This window comes from Cyprinodon tularosa, unplaced genomic scaffold, assembly GCF_016077235.1.
Source record: "Cyprinodon tularosa strain WSP-4 unplaced genomic scaffold, ASM1607723v1 ctg475, whole genome shotgun sequence".
Lineage (NCBI taxonomy): Eukaryota > Metazoa > Chordata > Actinopteri > Cyprinodontiformes > Cyprinodontidae > Cyprinodon > Cyprinodon tularosa.
Window position 1 is genome coordinate 122,036 of NW_024039202.1, and position 24,930 is coordinate 146,965.

Below are 24,930 nucleotides of genomic sequence, written 5' to 3' on the forward strand. Positions count from 1 at the left end.
ATGTTTGCAAAATAAAGTCCAGGGGTGGAAATATGTCAGTCTCCCTTCTACAGGCTTATAAGTAACTTGTGTGTTTCTATTCAGACCCTTTTTTTTGTCTCTTTCAATCGAATTAGCCACAGATGATCAAAACATTTTCATGGAATCTGTCAAAACTGATATTAGGGGTTTGACTGAATCTTGGATGAGACGGATGCGAGGGACTTGTTTGGAAAGATGACTCACGGCTTGCAGCAGGCATTGTCACCTTTTATTCTTAGCATTGTACGGCGTAAATACCGGCCAACATTGAGTTTGACTCGTCTTTGTGTAAAAACTGTGAATTCGATTGTAATTTTAAAAGAGGGGATCTGGAGGTTAGAGTGTTGGAGGAAAGGACTGGGAGAACATGGTTTTTCCGAGCTGGAATAGAAGCTGGCACTTCCAGAGAGTGATGGCCTAATAGCTGTTCAGTCTAAATCTCTGGCTTGGCAGGAATTACCGAGGATGTATTTGTGGGGGCGCGCTGAGACGCAGAAGTTTGCGACGAGGTTGAAACGCACCCGGCGTGGCAGTTCAGGGATAGTTGGCAGCCCGAGGATTAAGTAACAAGCCTTTCACTTCAATTTGTTCATCAGCATTTTCCGCCAGACAAACGCCACAAAACACACACCATCTTAAAGGTTGGGTGGAAAATCACTAATGACAGAGCTTTGTACACAGATAAACAATTTCTGTCAAATACGTTGGAAAATTATAAAGCAAACTCAGAAACACATTAATGCTGTAAAAGAGGCTGTGTTTAGATTTGCATCACTGCAAAGCTGGTAAAGCTGTTGACAGCACAGCTTACCCCCGTGATGCGATCAGAGGCCGTATCTGCCTGCTTGTGATTAGCGAGCGAGCGCGGCGACGCAAATATACAAACGGAGGTGATACTCAAGTGGAAACAGGTTGACGATGATTGATTTTATTTATTTCAAATGGGTTTGGATTGAGTGAGTGCACCAGTGGGCAGTGACAAAAGCAGGGACGTGTTGCAGAGAGCACGTCTTCCTCTTCTTTTTATTGTCTTAAAGCAAGCTTTGTGAAGTGACACAGTAAACACCAGGAGAGAAATGCTGCAGCTATTATTTCACATTCAGCCCATTTTCTTTGTCTGCATGTATGTGTGTGTGTGTGTCAGCGTGTTTGTATTTCAGAGAATGCTTATCTGGTAATTACTAAAAACTGTTGACACTGAGCAAGTGCTGTAGCCAACTAAAATGCCTTTTTGTCTTATGATATCAGATCGGATTTTTATCTGTGGTTCATGGAATCGTGCATCCCTGAAAAGCTAAGATAACCGCCTCAAACTCCTTATTTTCCAGTATGAGTGTAGAATTAAGAGTCTGGGTTAAAAAAAAATAGGGAGAGTATCTAAAAAAAGAAAGTCATTACATCTGCTGTTCATTTTCTTTGCTCAAATACGGATAGTAAATATATTTTTCTTTGCGGGATAAGTCTTAGGAATGCGTCTGTGAATCTTTGAGACATACGTTTGACCATAATCAAGTTTCTTTAAACCCTCAGAAACAGGATAACGACTGGGTCAGATGATAAGCCTGGGCAAAAAGAGGGAGAGAAAAAAACCTGTGATAGACGAGGAGAAAATCTGATTGATTGATGTCTGCTGGCTCCGCCACCATCACAAGCCGGTTGACAGTTAGTTTAGGATCAGATGATTTTGCTCTTAAGATTGGGGTTGAGGGAGAGCTAGGCAAATATGAAGGACACAAAGGTCAATGGCTTCCCTCCTCCTCTCTGTATCTATCTCTGCCTCGCAATAGCTTGCTTTGACAAACTCTAATATGTCGCTAAGCTTTGTGGAAGCAGGACACATGGTCATAGTTTGTACTGTAATATCCTATAGCGGTAATCTCACAAGGCTATGATTGAAAGTGCTGGAAGGAACCGGCTGCTTGCAGGGACTCGTTGACATCATCAGTTGCTGCGGACTGGCACATGTCTGCTGGCGTGTTTGAACGGTGTTTCCCCCCCCGCTGGGACCGAGTAAGTTAAACAACAGCTTCGACTTAAAGGGGATCTGTTATTGTAAGCAGGATCTGATAGGATGCCGCCACATTATGAGTTTGTAAAGCAAAGAGGGGGCAAAAATGGATTCTCCAGAGAGTGTGGTTTTGGGGGAAAAAACGACGAACGTGGAACTGTGACAAAGGGTGATTGGAGACGTATTGTAAATAAACACCCCAGCCTTATGCAGCTCCCTCGTGGTGTCTTTAGAGAGATGTTCCATGCTAGATTTCAGCTGTCACTGGTGCTACAAGGACTGCTCTGGGGTTGACCCTCGTTGGCTAGATTGTTGTGATGCCAGGTTTAAATTAAACCAAAGTAAACTTTCACCAGAGGCTTATTTTATCTTTCCTTGGGCAGAACAAGTTGTAATAATCCCACTGGTTGCCATTTTGTTCCTTTAATCAGTGTTTAGATTTTGTAATACGAGGCTTGGAGGTGTAAGGGTGCATCAAGCTCTCATAACCAGAGAACAAAGAGGAGGTTTCATACTTTTTAAAGAATCTCCATTCACTTTTATTACTAAATATACATTTAATCAGCTGTAATATTTTATATATGGAACTTGAGATGATTAGATTTAGCCCAGTCTGGACAGATGATATAATTGGTATGGTAGCAACTGCTAGGAAATAAACTTTACTGATTTGGCACAGAAATCTTCATTGATTCATGGTTTTTATTCCTTATTGATTTGAAATTTTGATCATTAATCTAACCCAAACATAGCAGGCAGACCGATACATCGGCTGGCCGATGTCATTGGCCGAAATTAGCCTTTTTATCTTATTAATATTCGCTGATATGTAGTGTTGCGCCAGTGCCATTTTTAGGCCCTGATACCTGTGCAGTATTGGCCCATACCGATACAGTCTGTTTGAAACCGATGTTTACATGAAGAACTACATACTACTTGGATGTAAAATAATTGCCATCATGGCTTTGTCAAGCTGCTGCCTACCTTTGTGAAGCAGAAAATAGACTAAAACAAAGTGAATCCAGTAGAACTTTTTATTGCCTACCTGGAATGGGTGACAATAGTGGAATAAACTTTTGGCTCTCAAAAAGGTATTGGTGCCCATTTATTGGTACTCGCCGATACCAATACCAATTAATAACAATATTGAATTTGTTACACAGTAGAATAAAACAACAAAACGTTTCTCTAAAGGGGGTAGTTTTATCGATTAAAGGTAGATCATAGTTTATTTTATTGCAATTTCTAGTTCACCTTTATTGATTTTTATTTTTTCATCTGCTGATAGGGTTGGAGCAGGGGTAGAGATGGAAAGGGCTCAAGACTGTCTTGTAAACAAAAGGAAGAAAAGTTTGGTTGTATTCAGCAGGTGTGTGTTAAGATCGTATCAAGTGCATGCATTGCCACTCAATGTTTTTTTTTTTTTTTTAATTGAGAATAACATTTGTTATCACTGTTCAATTTTTATTATTTTAATGGAGTAAAGAAAAGCAATATCTAAGCTTTAAGAAGTGGCCCAAAATTATCGGCAGCACATAACAGATAGTTAGATTGATGTTAAATTCATTGGTATCAGCTTTGGTCGAAAAAATAAAAACTGTCTTGGTCGATCTCTTAATCATCGTATAAACATCTACTAGAGTTTGAATTATTTTCTTGCATGTATTCATGAAAATGGGCTTTTTTCACAATATAGGGTAAAACAGTAGTTATTAGTCAGGCTATCTGCTGATGTAACCATCCTGCATTTCGCTCTCTAATAGACATACTGCTTCTAGATTGTCTTTTGTATTTGCACCATGTTTTCTTTATACATTCTGCAGTATCTCCAAACCAGAGATTTTTTGCTTTTTTTAAATTGTGAACATTTCCACTAGCCGTCTTTCAGCCGACTGCCAGTGAGCAGCAACTGGTGGGGGAGGAATGGCAGTTTTGTTACTCTATGCTCCTTACTATGAAGGACCAACTCTGCCATATTTAAAAATAAATACAGAAATAAATAAATGCTCAATAAATGTTTAAGCATACAATTAATTGCCAACAAAAAAGTGAGACATAAATGTATATAACTGTTAATTAGCTTCTTTATTTATTTGCCTTTGTAATACTTACCTTATTTATTTTTCTGTCCTTTATAATCTTCAACTTTATTTTTTAATTACTTATATTTTTAAGTATTTATTTATGTGCATGTTATTATATTTTTGTCTGTTTTATTCTTCCTTTGTATTTTTTTACCTTAGTTATTTCTTCGCCGCTGTTTATTTCTCTCTGCCCTTTTTACATTTCTCTATGCCCTTTTTACATTCCTCTATGCCCTTTTTACATTCCTCTATGCCCTTTTTACATTTCTGTATGCATTTCTATCTCATTATGCAAATGAGGAGGGGGTGTGTCCTAGAGAGTCAACTTCTGCTCATTGGTTGGCTTGGCGGTCCATCTTCTTAACTCACAGAGCTCAGAGTACTAAGTTAAATGTTCTCTTTTCTGTTGCTGTTGTTCAATAAAAGTACGTTTTAAGATCATTTGAGGCGAGAACCTTATACTTTTAAGCATCACCATATGGCCCATTCACAGATTTAATGCGTAATTCAAAAGAAAATGTGACGAACTTGAGAGGACCGTGGCAACCAGCAAAGCTCCGAAGCTGACGGCAGCCAGGTCTAACCACAGCCCATCGGCAGCGGCCCTCTCTCGGCATAGCCGTGTGTGAAGCATGTTGGTTAGCATTTTACTACATCGGTCGAATCTACAGGAGGAGAGTCTGATGTCGAGTCTGAAGTCATTAGAACTTGAGTAGGGACTTTGCCAAACTTTGCCAAATACAACAAAAAATCGCCATCATAGCCTGGCTATAGACCTGGCTGCCGTCAGCTTGGGAGCTCCGCTGGTTGCCACGGTCCTCTCAAGTTCGTCACATTTTCTTTTAAATTACGCATTAAATCTGTGAATGGGTCATATGGTGATGCTTAAAAATATAAGGTTCTCGCCTCAAATTATCTTAAAACGTACTTTTATTGAACAACAGCAACAGAAAAGAGAACATTTAACTTAGTACTCTGAGCTCTGTGAGTTAAGAAGATGAGCAGAAGCCAACCAATGAGCAGAAGTTGACTCTCTAGGACACACCCCCTCCTCATTTGCATAATGAGATAGAAATGCATAAAGAAATGTAAAAAGGGCAGAGAGAAATGTAAAAAGGCAGAGAGAAATAAACAGCGGCGAAGAAATAACTAAGGTAAAAAAATACAAAGGAAGAATAAAACAGACAAAAATATAATAACATGCACATAAATAAATACTTAAAAATATAAGTAATTAAAAAATAAAGTTGAAGATTATAAAGGACAGAAAAATAAATAAGGTAAATATTACAAAGGCAAATAAATAAAGAAGCTAATTAAGAGTTATATACATTTATGTCTCACTTTTTTGTTGGCAATTAATTGTATGCTTATACATTTATTGAGCATTTATTTATTTCTGTATTTATTTTTAAATATGGCAGAGTTGGTCCTTCATACCTTACAGCCAGAAAATCTCTGATGGCTCTGGCACGTTCTATGGAAACTCATTAAAATGTCTTTAAATCGTATTAATACTATTAAAAATATTAATAGTTTTATTCTGATTGAGTGAGCGTCCTGGCTAAGACAGGTTACACAACAGTCACAAGATCTGATCTGTTAGAGGCTTGTACTTGTTAAAGAACAGTGATTTATCCCTTTATTTCAGCACCAGTAGTGATATCATTAGCTTTTTTTGTGAGGGCTCTATTGTTAGCCAGCGGCTAGACATCCTTCCATTAACCGTTTTTTAAATTTAATTTTTTTGCGTTTTGCAGTGTTGGAAACAACAAATTTGGATCAACTTACATTCATTTCAGAAAAAGTTTTATGGTCTTGAAGTTGTTTGACTTTCAAAAGAGAATAAAGAGGAGTTGAAAACACATTTGTTGGATGAGTTCTGATGTCGCAAACTGACGACATATAACTAATCAGCTTTTTCCGCCACCACCGGCGTCCTGAATGAAGCATTAGAATCACATTTCTCTCTAGATGTCTCCGGATGGCACGTGTCATCCCTCATACTTGCTGGCATTATAATTAAGCACAACTCACCTGATTTCAACACATTGAATAAAACCTTGTTCCTTTACTGCTCTGGGTCTAGCTTGCTAGTTCTATTACCTGTTTACTACAGTGAAGCATAACCTAAATGTATGAGACATTACACTCTGCATCAACCAGGTTAATTCACTCCAACACTGATCGAAATACACCTACAGTATCTTTAAAGTACTATAAATTCCTCATGTATTTTGAGTTTGCTACCGTATCGGTAAGTATATGTGGAAAAGATCCAGTAAAGCAGATTTCAAGGCCCGCCTCTGAACTGATTATGCTTAAATACAGATAAAGATAGTGTAGTCATATTTGCATGTTCAGTGGTGATGTCAGACAAAAAATTTCTAATGCAGTGTAAAAAGATGTTCTAAGAAAAATCATTATTATTGTATACAGTGTAGGGCAAAATGCTTTAAAGATTTAGGGATAGAAATAAGTACTTCCTGTGCCCTAATTATGTTATTTAATTGTGACTTGGATGAATTTCTGATTGAACATACATACATCAGCTAACGGAATGGATTGGGTAGTGGCACGCATTATCAAAACTTGATCCTCATGGTTATTGATATAGGCTGTTGAATTATGGGTAATTCTGGTGGAAATGTAAACTCCCCCCTCACACACTGTAATTGGTCCAGTCTGTATTAGACTGCAGAGACTTAAGGCTCATTTATACTCAGAAACCAGGTCGTCTGCGTGTGTGTCGCAGTGAACGCAGATATGCCCCCCGCCCCTTCCGCAGACACTCTGCTGCACCTCTCCGAAATTGTAGGTGACCGCAGACAGTGCCACGGATAGTAGGCCTCTGATTGGCCTCTGAACATAGCCTAGAAGAAGCTTCAATATTCGGCATAAATCAAAAATATCTGTGACAAGCTCACTGCGACACACTGCTGTGGGAGGATAACCAGCCGTTTATCCTTTCCAAACTAACTTTTGTCTTGTGGAAGTCTGTCTGGTTGGCCAGGTTAAAACAGCAGTGCAATTAAAAAACAAATCGTCCTTTTTTATTTAAAAATAGGAGCCCATAACTTCAAATCTTAGGCTAATAATAGAAATGTTATGTACTGACAACAAATGGATAGAGCTAAGAGAGACAGGCTTAACTTTAATGAGAGACATCAAGCTCTTTTGATGATGAAGATTTCATGGATTTTGGCTCGTTACAAAAATATAGCCCAAACATTGGATCCTTAGTGATGTCTGATGTTAAATAGGTTTTCCTTCAAGGGTCCATCCCTAACAGACATGTCCATTAGCTTTGTCTGGGAGCTCCTTTAAAGATCAAGGTCTCACTTGTAATGAAGTGGAAATGCAAATGCAAGTCAAATTCAACTATTGTGGATCGTCTGTTTTAATGAAGTTTTCACTAAAAGAAATGTAGCTTCCATTCAGAGCCTCTAGCCAAACAATAAAAAACAGGGATAATCCAGAGACAATCCTCATCCAAATGAAACCGGACATCATTTAGGGGAAGAGACAACAACTCTTTGTTTGTTTGAAGTGGTTGATATGACAACCTCCTTGTCAAAGACTCGGGGGGAATAAAAGGGATTTGTAATTACCATAATTATCTCTTATATGTTTTCACCTAATGATGTCCATTAAATGCCCGGGACTTCATTATAGGCCGCTTCACTGTAGGTTGGCATACACTCATAATACAGCATGTTATATTACACAGAGAGAGCACAAGTAATGAACTTCTTTCATCGCAGATGTTTATCGCGCAGCCCTTCTGGGGAAAAAAAGCTGATGTACTACAGCTTTTTGTTACAGCTGGATTAGAACAATTCTCATAGTTCCCATTTATCTTTCACATTTTCTCCGCATGTGATATCAACCCAATTGGCTTCATGTCTAAACAGGATGGCTCTCTAATCTACACCGCTGTTCGTTTCATGTAAAACATCTCATTTTGTGGCTTAGACTGGTGGCGGGCCTTATCGTTACATAATTCGCTGCCCTCTTCGTGGTTTTCATTGTGGCAATTTATTTAAATTCCCCCATGTTTATATATTTTCTGTCTCCCTTTATTCTCGGTGATTGCCTTTTTATAAGTTCAAAGACTCATCTTGCAGACTTTTGATACGAATTGGCAACAGGGAGCATGGAAAGCTGAGCTGTTTTGTTGGAGAGCAGAGGTAGGAGCTCGTGTCCATCTATGACTCGAGGCGCTAAGCTCAAGGCTGAGCTAACCCCGTCGGAGGGACAGATATAACACCTTTTTACCATCCTCACCTCAGCAGGTACAGCGTTTGGCAGATCTTAGCTGAATAAATGTGTGCAGTTCTACTCCTGTGCTGAGGCCCTCAGTCCTTGCATGTGGCTTCGCTCCTGTGGACGCTTTGGTCTTTGTCTGCCACCTATCAGCCTATCAGCAGTGTCTCTGAAGCCCGGTTGTATAATTCACCATTTATGGCTTTGTGGAGAGAGATGACGGTCGGGGCGGCGGAATAGCTCCAGGCCTTCCCTTCAGTGAGTGGATTAACGGCGGCCTGCTTTAGCGCTCTCAGCCGCGGTGTGAAATCGGCCCTGCTTCGGCGCCGGCGATCAGGCTGCCTTTCTCTCTCTTTCCCTCTCCTTTCCATCTCTCTGTCTCCTCACCTCATGCAAAGCCTCTCCCAGCCATCTGTGAAATGTGGAAACTCTGTGTCTAAGTTGAGTTCAGATCCCATCCCCTCCCGTCAAGCTGAGGCCAGCAAGCAAATGGGCAGGCATTCGGCAGAGGGGCTTTGCAGGGGAGGAGGAGAGGAAGGAAAGAGATGATGAGGCGGGGGGGGGGTGCAGCTCCCTGATGTCGTGCCACGTGTGCAGGAACCCTGCCTGTTCTCCGCGGGCGAGTTGGAGGAGGGTCCAGGCCTGGGTGCCGGCCGAGAGATCTCTGGTTCCTGCTTGCAGGTCCAAATCCCCCCTCTGTGTGTGTCTGTGCGGAGGCGAGGCGATGGCACAGCTCCCCTGAGCCCCTGCCCAGTCCTTTGAAGATAAGATGGTGATACAGACTCCCTTTCGGTACGAAGCTAACCGATGGTCTTTGTGCGACACACTTGCCTGTTTCCGCTGGAGCCTGCAGCTGAAACACCTATGGTCTTTACTGAAACGAATCGGCTTCATGGCCTGTGGTCAAATTAGATTATGAATGGGTGACAAAATTTTAGATCATATGTTTAGGATATTCGTTTTTTATTTTTTTTTGCCACTATTCATGCTGATAACGTGGAGTTGTGCTAGGGCTGATTCTCTATTTCCATTTGATTCCCCTCCACTGAAAAGAATCACTTTCCTTTAAAACCCACTACTGACTTACCTTTTTCCCCCACTCAATTTTTCATGGCAACTAGTTTTCATTTTAACTCTGATTTCTCTACCATCTCCCCTCTGTTGCTCTTAATCACCGCATATTTTTTTTTCTTTTTCCATGTCTGCCCTTTGCATTTATAACCATATTTTGTGACACTCATGGGCCAATTCTCCCACTTCTGGCTCGCCACGACAGCTTTTCGAAAGAGCGTCCTTGGTAATCAGGCTTTTGAATCATGAAGTCAACATTTCCCTTTTTTCTCTTCTGCTATCCTGCGGCTTTGGGAGTTCAGAGCCGTGCATAATGTCTGGTGATTGCACGGCATTATGGTGGTTTGGAAAGCCAAGCTTGAGGTCCAGCCACGCACATCTTTCCATAGACAATGGGGATCTGTGTGTCCCTCTGAGCTCATCAGGGATGGGGCGTTGATTGCTTTTTGATACCCCTCCAACGTGGATGAGGTCCTGCATACATCAACTAATTAGAATGTACTTAGAGCATTTGTATGTGACAGACCCAACACTTCTCATCAGATCCTTAGCCCAAGTGCACTAACCATATTCACCAAAGGGCTTTACCAAATTCAAAAGAAAATAGGTCAGAACTAGAGCTTTCATATGTGGGAGAGAGTTGATATATAGTAAGAAATAAAAGACAAAGATTTTATTATCACAACAGTCATAGATGCTTTGATTATTAAAAACAAATGATGTTCAAATCCAAAGAAATTCAAGAACAAAGACAAAGTCTTTATTATCTAGATAGGTTTCCTAAACTATTTTGCAAAAATAATTAGAGCCATTATGCTTTTGTGGAAAAATGGTTAAGTGTTGTTAAGGAACTTAATTTACTTCAAGAACCCAACAAATATTCATCCAAGATTCATATTTCTGTATTTCCTGTCCTGCTCTTATAGAAGTCTCTATATGCCACTGTTTTTCATCCTTCAACTTTAGTTAAACCCTTAAACGGATAGCTCAGCTTTGAGAGTGAGGCTGCTACAACTAAATATGCTGCATCAACATCAATTCACACACATTTATGAAATAAAAGTTGAATATAAGACAACATCCCTGTTGCTTACACAATTTTTATCTTGGCAGGGCTTCTCAGAAAGCCCTCATAAGTCAGCTAACGAGACCTTATTTCTGTCACAGACTCACTAAACGGCCTAGCATCATGCTAGGATCTGTAGAGGGTGTTGGGGTGTTGCTATATATTTCATAAAGGCATTCTATTACACCCCCGTGGCTCGTAGGTAACAGCATACTGTGGTCTGGTCCCCAGGCAGCAGAGAATAAAGTGTACGACATGGCACTGGAACAGAAATCTAACTGCTGTTTCTGCAGCTAATCTTGACTTGGATCTTAATTCCAATAAAGAGTTATATATATTTTTTTCAAAGCATAAGCCAAGCAACAACACTCCACTCTGTGTTTTCAGCAGGTATGCTTTATTCAATATCATTTCAGATAAGAAGCGTAATCCTGTGGAGGAGGAGGGCATAGTGATGTATATTGACCAGCTCAATGATAGCCATGCGGTGCATGACTGTGATGGGAGAGTAGCAAATAACGATTTGTGTCATCGGCTCAATCAGGTGGTGAGGATTATGGAATACTGTCCTCATTGTTGTCAGCTTCCAACTGTATTGGGTGAAATTTAAATGCTCTGCAACTGGGGAAAGGTAAGACATAGTGTCTTGGGGCAGGGCTTCTCAAACACTAAGTGGGGGGGTCATGAGATGAGATTCTCAATCATTGTGATGTGATCCCTGAGGAGCATGGACCAACGGGAAATAAATCCATTTACCATGAAACATTAGGATATTACATTTTAAATGGTACATTTTATTTATAGTATTTCAAATATTGAATTATAATTTTAAAATTTACATTTAAATAATTTTCCACTAAATAATAAAAAGATATTCAAAAAAAGATACATTAACTTTACTGTATTTGTATATAAATAAGGGTTTAAACAATTAATCGGATTAATAATAGTCAACTAATATAGTAATCGATTAATCATTAACTGGAGTAGTTAAGTAAGCAGTAATTACACCAAAATTGTAAAAATATATATATAAACATTTTGAATTTAAGATAAAAAAAAATCTTTTTCGTCTGTCAATTATCTCTATCCAGAACTCCTCACTTAATTTCATAAAAAGTCTTCTTTAAGCAACTCTTTCCTATCCGATTATTAATTGAAAAAATAAGTGACAGATTAATCGATTTGCAAAAATAATCGTTAGTTTCAGCACTAATATAAATACTGGGTTAAATAATAATATTTATTTTTAGGGGGTCTTTAATCTATGGGACTGTTTTTTTTTTTTTTTTTTACTTTTTTGGGATCTTAGGCTGAAAAGTTTAGGATACCCTGACTTAGAAAAGTGTAATCAGAAATTTGAGTGTGTTTAACTTCAGTTTTAGGTATATAAATATGAGAGGGCAAATTAAAGAAGTGTAGTATTTAAAGTTTATGGTAATTGTCCATTTTTTCAGAGGAACAACAAAGCTGAAAATAGTGGTATGCGTTAAATTTGAATATTTATCCTGTGTTTCCTCAATCTCTGGATTAAATCTAGTAGAACCGATTGCCTTCAGAAGTCAAATAGTAAACAGTGAGTAATTTAATCTGGTCATTAAAACAGCTGTTCTGTTTTCACATGTTTGTTGGAAAAGGTTAGGAAACAAACTGCACCACAAAGAGAGCTGCTAAACTAACAACTAAATAAATACAGAGTAGGATTTTTTTTTTATACCTGTTTGTGAACCTCTTTTGTTCACTCTTTTAATTTTCTGAGCTTGACATATAGCTAGTTAAACACCAAAGCCTGTTAACATGTTCCTCCTAGCTGTTATTCAGTGGATAGAATAAGATAAACAAAAAAGAAAATTGGCAGCTCTCATAGAGCCTGTCCAGCCAAACTTACGTCATATTCTCGGCACATTAGCCTGGAGAGGAGCGACTAGAGCCCGATTTTAAGGGCGGGACTAACAGTTAGTGGAAACAGTTTATAAAAATCATATAATTGTGGCTGTGAGGCAAAAATATTTATAGAAATAAAGAAAAGATATTATAGCAGCCAGTTGTTGAAGTTTTAACCATGTTAACAGCTCTTTTGAGACACGCTTTTTGCAATTTCTTCTTTGCAATCTTGACGGTTATGGTTACAGAAAAGTGCTTTCTTATCATTGGCCCGTCTCCCGTGCTGTGATTGGTCCAGTCCGTTTTAGATTGAAGAGAAATTAGCCTCACCAGTCTCACCTACACCCGGTGTAAGTCTGCCTGCTTAACCAGGAAGCATCGTTTTACACAACGATGATGTATTGGTGTAAAATATTTATTTCTCTTACTTTACACAAAAACTTGTAAAAGTTTCAACTATGCAGCTTAGGGGTCTAAATATACAGTGTATGTTGAATAATTGATTGAATTTGATCATTTTCTGGTCAATGAGCACAAATGTATGAATAATAAATCACGAGAAAGAACCCACAACCTTTACCAGCCATTGCTGTTGGATGCAGGGGGGGATTTACCATTAGGCAATACTAGGCAGTTGCATTGGGCCCCAAGTTCCTGGGGGCTCCATAAAACTGTGTTTACATGTATGGTTAATACAACTATTCCTTATTTGTGCACATTAGTTATGTTTTTGATAAAAAATCCTTGGGCTAAAATGCCATCAGAACTAGGGTTGTCACGATACTAAACTTTGCAACTCGATACCGATACTACCGGTAAGTAAAATATTCGATTCTCGATACCCTTTTCGATACCACACGAATAAAAACAAAGACTCTAAAATTCAACAGAAATATTTGTCATTACTAAAGAAATACAAGAAATAAATAAAAAAAACAATAAGAATAATATTTTGAGGTTGTATGCTGTGCACAATATTAAACAAGCTTGATAAAAAACTTACAAAATTAAAATTAAGTGTTCCTTCCTTGGCTATGCTTTGCAGACATAACAATGACGCCAGCCAAACCAGTTAAACAAAAATCAGTCTCAGCAGCTGCACCTGTTACAAAAAAAGTCTGAAACTGAAAAATGCACAGAATTATTCAATCACACAGTGTTCAGAAAGTGCATTTTCCACTATTCTGCACTTTAGATGGCTGTATCGATACTTTTGAAAATGAGTATTGTATCCGGATACAACGTTTCAGTATCGATACTTTTGACAAACCTAATCAGAACGCTTATAATATTACAGTAAGTGTGTCTCTGTAGCTATTATTTCATTTAAATAAAAAATGGAGAACAGATAAGCAGATCATGGCTTGTCTACGGTAAAAAGAAGCACTTTTTTACTTTTGCCATCGCCTTTTTGGAAACACAGGAAGGAGAAATCAGCTAAGTGAGCTTAGTGAGTCCGCTGAGTACATAAAATAGAGAAGAAAACAACAGGAAAAGGGACAAGAAGACAGGGACTAAACCCGGAAAAAAAAATAATGGATGTCTATTCTATTAAAATTTCTGTGTGTTGTCTTCTCAATTCAGAGGGTCCCTGCCTGTTTTTGCCTAGGGCCCCAAATTTCCTAATTCTGCCCCTGGTTGCATGGGAGTTGTATCTGCGCCTTCTCCCTCTTCTTAGACAGGATTGTTGTAAAGCCAGGTCACTCAGGTCAGTGCCGCACTGCTTCGGTCTCACCTTCCAGAGTGACTTCCATCAGTGGAGAGCACCCACATGCTTCATTTCATCAGGTTTTCTTTTATCTTGACTGGCCAGGCCCACGACCCCTGAACACTGATAGTCTAACACGACTGCCAGAGAGCATTACCGGGGCATTGTGGGGAATCAGAAGGAACCTAACTAGGTTAAGTTTTCTCTTCTGTTAGATTTTTACTTTGCTCTGGTGTGTGATTCACTGACCTGCATGTGTGTTTCTTTGAACCTTTTGGGACACAAGAGTTCAGGTTTGAATACTTCAGACGGAGTGAACCGTTAAAGGACCTGGAGGGTGAAAGACATTTCTATGATGGACCAAATGAAAATTCTGCTTTTGAAGCATGTTTTTAAATATATACAAGGTGCTCGGCAGGTAGTGCAGCTTTCTACATCTAATTTTAAAAAACAGAGGTGCTGATTACGCTCTGAATTTTCCAATTTCCATGAACCATGAATGTGTCATGTTTACTTTCTTTGCATGGCAGAAGAAAAATAAATGCTCACAGTTCCCTGTAAAGACAGATATGAAAGGAAGCACCGAGACCTCTTTCAGCTCTTTCTCTGGTGTCGTCCCTCTTTTACCGCTTAGGTGGTCTCTGCCATCTGACTGCGGTTTGAAGTCAGCAGAAGTCTGCAATATTTGCTTTTCAGCAATTCTCGCTCACTCTGTGTCTTTTAAAAAAATATGACCACTGGGTTCACCTCTGAGAAAGAAAAGACTCAAATTAGGTGGCTTGGTTTGTTTGGGCCTTTCCTTACGAGAGGTTTTCGGGTCGGTTTGTTGTGGTGAGGTAAAGGTGATGGACAGGGAAGGGTGGGGGCAGTGATTGTGGTGTTGGAGAGTGTGAGAAGCCAGGCGGGGCCATCAGGGAGTGGCAGATAGCCACAGTTCAGACCTGCTGGGGTGTGATCTCACCAGAGAAGTAAGGCTCGGCCAATCTTAGGCAGCCTTGCTTAAAAAGCAAGTGACAGAAGGTGATGAACAGGGAGATTACAGCATTTGAAAGAAAAAGGGAAAGGCGCAATCAGTGACATAAAAAAAAAACAGTTTTACTTAACCAGATAAGTGATGAGGGGATTGGTCTCCTCTTTATTGCTTTCTGTTGATTAGATTTCTTTAAATGCATGCTCACATTATTTGATATTTTTCAAATGCATAGACCAGTATTGTTACATGCAATGTTTTTCTGAATTACTCTACATTAATGTTTCTTTTTGCTTTATTAGCAGATAAAACAGATAAAACTCTTCCTGTATGTTTAGGATCAAAAAGGAGGCACAATAAAATACATGGGAGCAGGGCGTAAACAAGGAAATAGGTGAAGTTTGCATGACAATTAAATAAAAACATTGCACATGTGTAAGTCAATTGGATTGTTATGCCACTAGTTAAATCAGGCTGTTACTGTATTACTGAGGGGTAAACCTTTGGTTTTGTTGGGTTTTTAGCTTACTCACAATTTTTTGCCTTTTGAAATTATTTCATTTGGATATTTTTTGTAACCTGTCTTTTCAGCTACATCTTTGTTAAGGACCCTTTTGCTGTCTGATTATTAATTAATTAATCGAAAAAATATATACACAGATTAATCTATTTGCAAAATATTTGCAGCCCCAGTCAGAATCCACACTTCGCAGAAGACGTCCTACACACTCCACTTTGTTTTTAAAAGATATAAATATAAAAAAGTATAACAGCGGATGTCTGGGGTCAGTGATTCACCTACATGTTATGAATGCTGGCGTACCATAAAAAATAAATTATAAACAGTTTAGTTTGTGCCTTCAAGTCGTTGCCCATAGGAAGACGTTACTTGGATACAACCTAACGGAATATCTTCAGAACGGCTCCAAATGACACAAAACTCATATGAGTGAGTAGAACATGATGTAATAACGTAAAATATATAAAATCCCTTTAAGCCTCTTTAATTTGTTGCCATGATTGGCTAAAATCAAACTGTGCGGCTTCACTCAGTGTCCTCTCCCTGATAGATTTGAGTTAGTTAATTTCAGCACTAGCACTTATAGAGAAATCATAAATGTACTGGAAGGTCAGAAGTTGTCTACAAAACTCTGATGTGTGCATCTTTATGCAAATCTCTTTTAAGCAATGCATGTACATGTACCTCTGTTGACCGCCTTCCCTTTTCCGTGTAACACTTCATGAACTAAAAGGTGACATTGTACCTTATAGAATGCGTGCATGTTTTGCTGCATTGAATGCTATTTTTAATGGCATTATTCAAGAAGGGAGTTTGCTGCTCCTTTTTTCTTGTAATGGTGAGTGTGTGGGTGGGTGGGTTGTAAGGGAGGCTGCAAAGCTGCTGAGACCCCTTCGTTATCAGCACCAGATGCACGTTGACTTCAGACTTTCAGTGGAAGGTAAAGAGAGAGGGGAGGGAAATTAATGAGAGCCATAAAACCAGCAGGATAAATAATTAGCCAACTGGTTCTCAGATCTGTCCCTTCGTTTTTTTCTTTTCTTTTTTCTCTTCAAATAAATCCTCACAAAGTTTCTTTGTCAAAACTGCAAGCTGACACTCTTAGGTGCATCTGTATGTGTGCTTATTTACATTTTCTGACTTTTCTTAAGCCTCAGGTGCCAGTTTTACTGTCTATTCCTTTCTTTGTGTGCATATGAGTGACATGTCAGTCTGTTGACTGGAGCGGTTTCGCTTCCCACCTGAGCAACATACATGGACAATAAAAGACCTCTCAGCTGTCATAATTGAGCTCATAAATCATCTCAATGACATGGTGTCAGAGTTTGTGTCCAATTTTTTGTTTAGAATAATCAAAGTTGTGATGGAGCCTTGCTTAGTCCAACCTGATGTTCCCCAACTGAGCCTATAGAGAAGGAGTGGCTTTTCTCTGCATAGATAACAGAACCTAATTGCACCTTAAATTGCACCTTTGTGCCCCCCCCCTCCCCATTCACCATCAAAGCTAATATTTCTCTTGCATTAGAGCACACTTTGTAGCAGTGTGCTGATCTGAAAGTTACATGCCGTTCAGTCCCTGAGGATTTTGTATTATTGTTGTCAGGCTGTGTGGAGCACAGCCACTTGCATTGTTCTAATGCACCAAGCAGTAGATTTGAAAAAAAAAAAAAAAAAAAAAAGAGCTGAGCAATCACAGAAAGACTTACCCTATCCTGCAGTCTTTGATCACTATTCATACGTCTGCACTAAGTAATCTTCGCCTCTAATCTTATTCACAGATATAAATAAACAAGCAATGCTCTGAATGACACGAGAGCATACGAGTGAACATCCAGAGGATTATGGTAATTTTATGGATAAATAGGAGTGTTTAAAAAAAAAAAAAAACGGGGATAAAAAAAAAAATGGATATATCTTTCAAAAAAACGCTGTGAAACCATGAACCCAGAGACATCAGTGAGCGTGCAGATAAACTGACTTAATAGAGGACAGACAGGCGGGCTTTTTGTGAGAAGATTGGGTTGTTTCAGGCGAGGTTTTGGCATGGAAAAACGTGCCGGGTACCAGTATAAAGGCATACCAAGGTTTAAAAAAATATTTTAATTAGATGCCAGAAAAGAGCTGCAATAAGCAGAGACTTCTTCAGCTGAATGGAAAAGAGACTGATAGCAAGGCCCCTTACCCACCTGTTGCTGCACACTGTCTGTCAGCTGGATGTTTAAATACCTTTGAAATTCTTCCTTTCTTTAGAAAAAAGACAAATTTGAAACAGTCTCCTTTCATGATGTCTACTCATCATTCTTGTTCAAGTAAAAGTGGGGAAACTAATAAGATCCTAGTTGCCAACTCTTCGCTAGCCACATCCTGTCATAATAAGGCCACTGTCCGCAATTATTACGGTTTTAAATGGCAGCCTAGACCCAAGGGTTAACACCAGCTGGTTTATTTAATGCTTTTTATGCTTCGCCTTTAAATATGACCTAAACCTGACATTTAACCCTTTTGTCCATTTGAATGCCTGTGAGAAATAGCATTATGTTTATCTTTTTATTAACAGCTGATTATGTCACATAGAGGCAAAAACAGTGGAGGATATAATTGCAGGGATTTTGTTTATATTTTTTGAAATCTTAAATGTACGGTGGCTTTGAGCATGCATGATAATACATCTACAGCCTCTACAATGAGGTATGTATGACTTTCACTGTGCTCTTCCTCTTGCTCTTATTGTGAGTGGGAGAGACCGCTCTGCCATGGCTGGTCGGCCTGTTAGCACCCTGGGTTGGGAAGGGACCCCACAGCAATACCTGCTGCCTAGGGACGAGCAAGAATGAGCTATACCTCAGTATCTAATGCCCATTTTCCACTAGTACCAACAGAGCGATCCACTACAGATTTGCCTTTTTCTACGCTTCCATTAGTAACTGTTACATAGATCCGTTACCATTTATAGAACCTGCTAGATTGTGGGTTTAATCGTTCCAAGGAATTCTGGGAAACATGAAAAATCAGTGGACTGTTAGTCACCGATTGGTTAGGGGGAAATGTTACTAATCACAGCTTATCTTATTTACTAATATCTTTAACTATTAAAACTAGAGATGCACGATATTGGGATTTTGGCCGATATCCGATATGCCGATATTTTAAAACTCATGTAGCCGATAACTGATATCGATACTGATGTTAAAGCTGGACAAAAATAAGTAGTCATTGAAAATAGCAGTTTTGTTATCCATTTCTGACACTTTGAAAAATAATATACTCAAATATATTTTCATATGCTGATATCAAATAGATTTTTTAAAACGCGGTATCAATCTATTTTACTTTCAAAATCTCGTGAAATTTCATCATTCTGTTACAAACTCTCGTGATATTTTGCAAATTCTTGTGAGATTTTGTTAGTAAAATAGATCGATACCGCGTCAATATATCAGCATATAAAAATATGGCAAAATTTCGTGAATTTTCGGGGGATTTCGTAGCATAACGATGACATATAGCAATATTTCATTAGTAAAAGAGATTGATATGGTGTTTTTAAATGGCAATATATCAGCATATGAAGATATTGTGATATTTTAATGTATCAATATTTTTTTTAAGTCTGTAAAAAGACATTTTTGAGGAAGAAGAAGTAGTATTTTTTTTGTTAGACTTTAGAAACTCAGAAGCTGATCAAATATCAGGTTAAATATCGGTGTGGTGGCCGATTTCCGATATTCATTTTTAAGGCCGATACAGGCCGATACCGATAGGGGGCCGATTATATCGTGCATCCCTAATTAAAACATTGTAGGTTGAGTTTTTCCAGCCTTTTCTATTGTCACAAGTGAAGAGCAACGAAATTAACTCTTCGCATTTAACCCACACCCTTGGGGAGCAGTGGGCTGCCATTGTGCGACGCCCTGGAGCAGTGTGGGGTTAAGGGTTTTTGCTCAGGAGTGGAAGTCTGTGGGACTGGGGCTCAAACTCACAACCTCAGGATTCCAAGCTCTATGCCCTAACCACTATGCCACCACTCCAACCTTATGATGTATAGAAGGATTAATATAAGATAGTAGTAGGTAGCATTAGTATTAGATAAAGTTAGCTTATATATGCTGTAGCCTGTGTCTTTCCATTTACTAAAGTATAACTTCTTTCTCTCTCTAGTTCATATCCAGGTTCCCTTATCTTGACGTCCACAGCCTTCCTTGGTTCTCCTCTTTTACTCTGAGCCTTAAAACAGCCATAAACAGAGCAGGATCTTATTGTGGTGTAGCTTCAAACTACCTGCCTTACTAAGACCAATGGAAAAGAGGCATACGAGTGTTCAGTAACACACACACACAAAAATGGCACTAGTTAGAGGTTGAAATACTTGCTAAATATAACAGCAGAGTATCTGAGATGATAACACTAGATTAGCTTTGGGTAAAGCAGCTGACTGCAGGCTGTAGCTGCCTAATAATTCAATTCAGTTTATTTATATAGAGCCAATTTACCACTCCTGTCATCTCAGGGTGCTTTACAGAGACAATTCAATCAGATCATCCAGACTGATTGGTTTAAAGTTTCCAATTTAGGGAAACCAAGCTGAATGCATTCAGTCAATGACTTTGCAGAATTCGCTCCACCTGGATGAGGATGTAGAGACATTTAATATTGCCTTGCATTGAGATTTTGCAACCAGATTGCTGGACTAGTTAACCAGCTTGTAATAATTGTTATTGAGAGAGAGAGGAGATGTTATAGCATATGTTTAAAGCTAAATGCCTGCTATAAAAGCACTATTTGTGCTTTTTGTTTTGAAGAAAATTCTTGTGGTATCCATTTTTGCTTTGAATTGTTGAACTACTGTGACCCCATTAAATGGTGTAATTTTGCTTATGACTCTTTTACTGTGAGAATCCTATATTTGCTTGTGGTACCAGTATAGCTGCAGATACAATCACTAAACAGCATCTGGATCAACGTTTCCACGCTCTCAATTGATTTTTAGGACTTTGGCTCTTTATCTAATCTCTTCTAACTTAACTTTTTGTAAGTCAGAAATCAATTATGTCTCCTTTTCAAATGAAAGGCAAAAAAAAAAAACTAGTGTATGGCTTTAAAGTCAGCCTTGCTCTCCTTTGACACAGTGCATTACAAAGGGAAAGGAAAATCACACTGCATACCTGATCCATAAAAAAACGCCTTTGAAATGGATTGCTGGGTGCAATCCAGTCTGGCACAAGTCATGGCAATGATGGCACAGCCTCTGGGTGTTGGGGCGCTTGGCCTGGACAAGATGGTTGCTGGGCCCTATATCAGTGGGCACTGGCCCATCCTCCGGGGAGCTCCTAAGCCATGCCGTCTGAAGAAGAACTGATGAGGTTGGCAGCACATGTGGGCATGTTACCGGTTTTTTATTTCAGTCGGATGCGGCTCCGATGTTATCATCTTCAGTCAACAGAGCCGCAAACTGACCCAGATGAATTTCTATAACAAAAACTCTTCCCCCCTTAATCATCTATTCCACCTACACCAGTTGTGAGTCATTCCCCTTCGTGATAGGCTCACATTCTGCAGGAAGTCGACAGCTGCAGGAGTTTTTAGGAAATAGTCGATAACAATCCACGGGGCAAAGAAACTTCCACCTTTGATGGGAAGTTGAAAAGAGCGTGTTCCACTGTTGGTTTGGCAGAACATTAGACATGGCTGCAGGCGGGCCAAGGCCAGCGAGGGATCGAGCTGTTTTAATAGGGCTCATCCAGAGGTGACGAGAGTGCAGAATGCTCTAAACTGGAGGTGTGAGCCGGGGCTGCCACTACATATCTTTTGTCTTTCATTATCTTTATTTCCTTATTATTTTAAATAGCCGGTGTGTGCATATGCGAGTGTTTTTTTCTCTTCTCTAGAAGCTTTTTTGATATCCATTTAGATTGGGGCTTCATTAAAAACCTCAGACAATGGAGTGACTTCTAATTAAGAAGCGCCGCATCTGGCCCCTGGCACCCTATCCTGTTGTTCCATCTATTTTGCTGGGGAGAATTCATTTGTTTCTTAATTAAGAAAAACACCAATAGCGTGAAAAATCTGCTTATGGTACCTGAATCCTAATGAGCTAAATAGTGAGGGGAAAGGGAAATCACATTCCAGTAGCCCTAGAAATGAACTCAGAGCTGATAAAAATGAACTAACTAGCCTTGCATAAATCCAAGCTGTGGAGAAAGTGTACCATCATTATGGCTAAGACAATATGCAAACTATCTTCAAAGAAATCAAATTGCCAGAATGTTTTCATTTGCATGTATTAACCATTAACATAATGAGGAGAAGTGACATTGGACCCGGATTGTGTGTCTGTTTGGATTGATAACTCTGCTGCATCTGCAAATAGTCTCCTCTGCAAAATTATGCTAGCAGTCAAATCAGTGCTGAACTGTGGAGGGAAAGGGAGAATGATGGAGGGAGGGAGAGAAAGACAGAGGTGCACTGAGAGGGGAAGGCTTTCTGCTTTTTTTCGCCGTTTTATCAGGGAGCTCGGTGCAAACCTGCTGCAGTGTTGAATCGGAGCCATCATCCCCCCCTGACAGCTATCCTTAAACAGGAAAGGGCCGCGAGTTGTCCTCTCTGAGGCTCTGCAGAAACCCGCCCTGTGTGCTGTTGTTTTTTTTTTCTATTTGTATGACAAACATCTAGCTGGAGACTTACTCTCCAGTGGGCGCACTTCACCCACACGCCTGCACACGGACTCATACATACGTGTCAAACCCCAGCTGCATCCAAACGCTTCCAGGACACCAAAGTCTCACTTATCTGCTCCGTATATGCCCCACATTGGCTAGTTGGCGGGCAACCAGCCAAACCCAGTGTGCATTCCCCACTGCAGGCGTCAAACCCCAAACAGTCTTCAACGTTTAATTTTATTATTATTTTTTTCAGCATGCTATTTCTCAGGATCAGCCTCCTAGGTCAAATTATTCAATTAAAGTGTCTGTTTATGACTGATACCAAAGCTGGGTGGTGGGTCTACTTATCACCTATTTTGCAGATTGGTGTTCTCGCAGAATACCACCATAAAGATTGTCTTGGCTGTAATTAAAATGGCACAGGGACAAATTTTGGCGCAGAGCTAAGAAATGAAGGAGGTAGAGGTGGGGAGCGGGGAGAAACCGCTGGGGCTGCATTCAGTTAAATATAGTTAAAGCTTTAAAATCAAAGTAAAAAAAAAATATCCCCAAAGGCCTAATATGTAGCTAGCATGTGTAAGATGCAGAGGGGTTAGCAAACTTGGATGTTCCTGGTGGATTTCTGTGCAAGAAGTAAACAGGAATCGGGGATGGTTTCTGTGGTAGAGCGGTTGCTCTTTTGACTTTCTAAATGCCATCTGGGGCCAGCATCCATGCACAGTCCGGCTTGTTTGATGAGCTACTGGCAGGCTTTGGAGACACGTGTCCCCCGTGCCTCGTTGCAAACGTACCTTTCACCGTTAGTGAGTCCACCAAGCCTGCGTGCGACTTCTCAGGGAAAAAATAGAAAAGAAATCAAAGCAATAAGCTGAGAGTGTTAAGCCAGAGTATGGGTGGGGTGGTTGGGGGGAGAGAGAGAAAGGAAAGAAAAGTAAAACCTGAGCGACTTTGGATTTCGACAGAATCTCCGGACAAAAAAGAAAAAAATTTGCATTGTTATCGCAGATAGCTGGTGATGTTTTCACTTGGTTGTACTTTTTTTTTTCCGGTGGAATATTGGAAATGTAAACCGAGCCTCTAACGACTCCCTTAATGACGCGGATCTTGCTTCTCTCTCCCCCGGATCGCGTCTTAGCGGGGCTTCTCGGCACGGGATGTCTGATATCTGAATATTAAAAGGGAGTTTCAAGCTCATCTGCAAATGTGATTTGCACATATCACACTTGTGCAGTCGTCAAGCTGCTTCATCGCCAAGCTTCTGAGCAAAGAAGACACAGGCAGGGGAGGGAGGGAGAAAAAGAAACAGAAAGATGCACATATGGGTTGCTATTGATGTATTCCATTTCTGACCTAATTTAAATCCCTGCCAACAAGCTCATATGCATACTGTACATTTGCTAAATTACAGAGTGTAAACCTCAGCCGCCTCATGGAGACAGGTGTAAACATGGCTGTTGTCATAATGTGCTACCTGTACATATAATAATTGGGCCATGCTGTTACTGAGCCCAACAAAAATAATTTGGACATCATTTTGATGCCTGGAGGGGCCCCTGGGGAATGCCCCTGTTGAACGAAGGTGGCCCATTGACATGCCATACACGCCAAGATATAATTACGGCTGCCTGTCTTTGTTCCTCCCGAGTTTGCTCTCAGAACACTAGTAATTATTTTTGATATTTTGGTATTCTTTTACAAGTGAGCTAGTCTCTGTGGACTTGATCATTACATGGGTGAAAATGAAGCTGCAAATTAGCTCCCCTGCTGCCGAATCCCAAATTCAGTAATTCAGTGTCACATAATAACAGGGAAGTTGCTTAGAGGAGGAACTTGAAGTGCAAAGGCTGATCTGAGATTTGATTTGGGGATTTTGACACACGGCAGCTCCCGTTCCTCACTTTTGGCTGCCTTGACGACTATCTGCTGGGGGGGGGCTGATAATAAGGGGCAGTGCCAGAATATCTTTAGGGTATGCAGCGTGTCGAGCTGCGGTTTGTTGTCATGATAATCCCCTCATTTGTAATGTCGGGATCAGCAGGTTACGGCTCTCCACTTGCCTTCCGTGTCAAGGCTTGGGACCGGCGAGGTGGATTGTCATTTCTGAAGCAATATTTTGACAGCGCCTTCACTTTACTCGTATGCCGAGGCTCAAAGGTCAGAGCTGTGCCACTTCCATTTACTGTGCATGAACACTCAATCCCTGAGGAGCTCTCTACATCTCCCAGTGACACACACACAGTGGATGCAGCTGCTCTTTGTGTTTTAACTCACTTGTTTTAGGAGATAAATGTCAGAGCCGGTCCCTCTTAGAGCTTCACAGCCAGTTTAAAGCTCCTGAACTGCAGGGGAATTACAGATTCTCAATGTTTGGGATGGGGGGGAATAGTAGAAAGCCTGTTTTCCATGTCTGCCATCCTTCCAATTAATGTATCAGAGACAGCCACCTCAGTCAGAGCTGTCCTTGCTCCCTCCCATCCTATCACTCACACACATGGACATACTGCTGGGGATTTTTTAAAAACATAGTGTGCTGTGATTTCTGCAACAATGTCTCAACGGTGTAGCTGTCATTCGTTTCCCTGTGTGCCCAGCGCCGCCCCTCACATGCACCGGCAGGTTATGTCAAGCAAATAAGGCACTTGTCAGTAATACAAAAAGACATTGTTGCCGGGC

The 24,930-nt window shown here is 40.0% G+C and overlaps 1 protein-coding gene across 2 annotated transcripts in view; it reads left to right on the forward strand.

Annotated features, from left to right (window-relative positions):
- zfpm2a (zinc finger protein, FOG family member 2a) overlaps nucleotides 1-24,930 on the forward strand; it is a 206,712-nt gene that overhangs the window by 10,041 nt on the left and 171,741 nt on the right. The gene's annotated exons all lie outside the window — the stretch shown is intronic.